Genomic DNA, 3,805 nt, shown 5'->3' with positions numbered 1-3,805 from the left:
AAGAGAGAGATATTGCCTTAGGCTTAAATAACTCTCTCATTCCCTGGTGCTTAGTCTTTGATGTATCTAGAGGCAGGCAATATTTCATGCAGACTGGTTTGGTGAGGCGAATAAGCCAAGCTCCTTATATCTCCGTTGTAAGGCTAGAGGTCTCCATTGCTCGCCTGCTGGCTTCTCCCTCGCGACAATATTCCATATTGAAATTCAGCGTATTTTTAAACATGGGAAAAAAAAAAAGAAAAGAAAATTTGTCTTGCCCAAAAAACACTGTATTGGTGAATAGAGGGTTTCCCTCTCAAACAAGGTTTGAATTATATAAGAGTATGCACGTATCTTATACCTCTACTCCGATATCTCTCCTGAATTGCATCTAATTGCATTACGCTTTTATGGCTGCATCACATGGTGGCACACCGCCCTGTGATCCAAAAACACCAGGTCTCCTGTTATGTGCTTCAACTGACGATAAGTTACAGGCTTATAGCAAATCAATTCTTGTTGTTACTCACCTAAGCATACCTGCACTTTGCACTGTTAAATTATCCCATTCATAGCTACTCATTTTCAGGTCTAGATCTTCTGATGGAATGACTGACTATGGAGAAATACTCAAAGGGACTGGGGGTCATCAGTGAAAAGTTAAATAATGAGTCAACAGAGTAACACTGTGCAAAAAGCGAATACATTCTGGGATGTAATCAGGAGTGTTGTTAGCAAGACATAGAAGTAACTTCTGCTTCCTCCACATCGAGCTTAAGCCCAGCTGAAGAATAGTGTCATATCTGGGACACAATATCAGGAAAGATGTGGGCATAACTGCAAGAAAGTCACGAGAAAGAGGCAAAACAAAATGATAAAGCCTCTAGAAAACCTGAGCTAGTACGAGGAAGGTGAAAAAAAAATGGTTTGTTTAGTCTGGAGAAGAGATGACTGAGAGGGGACATGAAACCAGTTTGCAAGTACATAAAAGGTTGTTACAAGGAGGAGGGAGAAAAATTTGTCTTCTTACCCTCTGAGGACAGGACAAGAAGCAATGGGCTTAACTTGCAGCAAGGGAGGTTTAGGTTGGACCTTAAGAAAAACTTCATAACTGTCAAGGTAGTTAAGCCCTGGAATAAATTGCCTAGTGAGGTTGTGAGAAACGTGTCAGAGATGGTGTAGATAATACTTAGTCCGGCCATGAAGGCAGGGCACTGGACTAGATGACCTCTCGAGGTCCCTTCCAGTCCTATGATTCTATGATATTCTGGTCCTCCTCCATATTGCCAACACTTCCCATCTTTGTGTCATCCACACATTTGATTAGCACACTCCCACTTTTTGTGCCAAGGTCATGTTAAATAAGATTGAATCCAAGACCAATCTCTGAAGAACTGTACTGGTAACCTCCCTCCAGCCTGACAGTTCACCTTTCAGTGTGATCCGTTGTGGTTTCCCCTTTAACCTGTTCCTTGTCCACCTTTCAATTCTCATATTAATCACCATCTTCGCCACTTTAACTAATTGTCCATGCAGAGAAGAGAACTGATTTTTCAGAAGAAGGAAATATCATAGATCTATTTTACCTGGATTTCAGTCAGGTAAATCCAGGTAAATTAGATCTACATTTCCTTCGTCTAAAAAATCAATTCTTTCTTCTATGGCAGGTGCCAAGACCATAAGGGACTATTGTGATCATCTAGCCTAACCTCCTCTGTAACACAGGCCAGAGAACTTCTCTAAAATAATCCCTAGAGCAGAGCTTTTCATCCAGTCATGACTTAAAAAGTGCCAGCGATGGAGAACCCGCTAAAATCCTGGCTAAATTGGTCCAATGGCTAATTACTCTCACTGTTAAACATTTACACCTTACTTCCAGTCTGAATTTGTCTAGCTTCAACTTCCAGCTGTTGGATCCTCTTAGACCTGTCTCTCCTAGACTGAAGACCCCATTATTAACTATTTATACCCCATGCAGGTATTTATAGGCTGTGACCAAGTCACCCCTTAACCTCCTCGTTAAACTATTCTTGTACCTTTTCTTTGGTGCCAGGTGTGGGACAGTCTGGGGTTCTGTCCCCCAGCCTGCTGTGAGTTTGGCTATTCAGTGGCACCAAAGGCCAGCTCAGAAACTGCTGAGCCACACGAGCTTGGGTCGATTTACTTGTGGCTGGTTGGCGTCTCTGCTAGTGATTGCTCCTCAGCAGCTGTGTGTGAGCTGTGTGCTCCCGCTCCGGTTAATGGATCGCGTGCTGTACCAGCAGCCCATGGCCTGTGCGTTGCAGCCCTCTCCTGAATGCTGGGTGTGACAGGACACTGCCAGCCTTTGTGCCCAGTGTCTAGTCCACAGCCGGGCTCTTGGGGGGCGGTGTGCTTTTGAGAAGTTCTGGCCCCCGCCACATACCCTTCTGCCAGGGCCGTGACGCCTGGTGGGGCTGATGCATGGAGAATGGCACCAGTGATACCAGTGCAAGAGATGCAGCCAGGACCAGTCAGTCTTTGCTGAGCTCCCGCTGAGCACTGCTAGGAATGATGGGCTGAGTCTGAGCTGGGCACTGGGGATGGGTAGGCCCAGTGCATGGCCCAGGCACACAGGGCTGGGATCAGGGAAAGGAGGCTCAGTGCAGGGCCCAGGCACACAGCACTGGGATGGGGGTAGGGTGAGCAGGTGTCTGTTTTTCAAACAGAACACCTGCTCGCAAAGGGATCCTGGTGGCTCTCCGCTACCCTCTGCGCTATGCGGCTCCCTGGAAGCAGCGTCATATCCCTCCTCTGGCTCCTACACGTAGGGACAGCCAGGGGGCTCTGCACACTGTCCCTGCCCTAAGCGTCACCCTCGCAGCTCCCATTGGTCAGAAACCACAGTCAGTGGGAGCTGTGGAGGCGGTGCCTGCAGACGGGGCAGCGTGCCAAGCCGCCTGGCTGCATCTCCGCATAGGAGCCGAAGCGGAGATATGACACTGCTTCGTCTACAGGCGGGTGTTCCGGTTGATAGACAGACAGTAGCCATGAGCAGTTGAGATCATTTTCTTCTGAGTTATCAGCTAATCCCAGCTTTGAAAAGGCCCTGCCCCCCTCTCGCTCTTGGCTCTAGAGGTTATCACCAGTGATTTTAACACTCCTGTCAAATAAATCCCCCTTGCCTCCGCCCTGTATTCCCCTCTCTCACCCCCAGGAACCGGCTCTTCTTGTTTGTACCATTCTCTGTTTGTTTATTTTTACATTTTTATTCCACATTTACACAATTAAAAAAAAAAAAAAAAAGTCATGAATTCTTCTAGCCCCTCTCCCACCAGGCCCCTCCTCCTCTGGGCCTGGCCCCACCCTGCCTCACTCATTAACTCTGACACCAACAAAAATAAATAACGAGCCCCCCCTGCCGCTGGGTGGGGGTGTAACGTGCCCAGCAGGTGGATGTGGGCTAAACTCACGCCCAGGCTGTCTGGTCCTGTTTCTGGGATCCAGCATCACACAGGACACAGCCGGGGCTGGGTGCTTGGGTGGGGTCTCTGGGCAGGGGGACTGGGTCATGCAGGCCACGGGGCACAGGGGCTGCCCAGAGACAGGGGCAGCTGGCACCTCCTCCCAGTCGCTGTGATGCGGACAGCAGGGCCCAGGGGCAAATGTGCCAGATCTAGGCCTTGCATGGGGGGGCAGGGTGGAGAGGCCCAACCCCCTAATTCCCAGCACCGATTCACCTTTCCCCTGGGAAACCCAGACACAGACTCCCAGACAGAGCCGGATGGGCAACAAGGGGGTCTCGGGTGGGCTGGCAGAGGTGTGTGGGTCAGGATTGAGGGGCACCAGCAGAGATGGGTGGGGGGGT

General features: G+C 49.4%; 1 protein-coding gene across 1 annotated transcript in view; it reads left to right on the top strand.

Moving 5' to 3' along the window:
* The window catches only part of AIP (AHR interacting HSP90 co-chaperone), a 340,731-nt gene that overhangs the window by 13,690 nt on the left and 323,236 nt on the right, over positions 1 to 3,805 (top strand). The gene's annotated exons all lie outside the window — the stretch shown is intronic.

This window comes from Chelonoidis abingdonii, chromosome 4, assembly GCF_003597395.2.
Source record: "Chelonoidis abingdonii isolate Lonesome George chromosome 4, CheloAbing_2.0, whole genome shotgun sequence".
Classification (NCBI taxonomy): domain Eukaryota; kingdom Metazoa; phylum Chordata; order Testudines; family Testudinidae; genus Chelonoidis; species Chelonoidis abingdonii.
The sequence above is the reverse complement of the archived record's forward strand: the minus strand, read 5'-3'. Positions and strand labels throughout refer to the sequence as shown.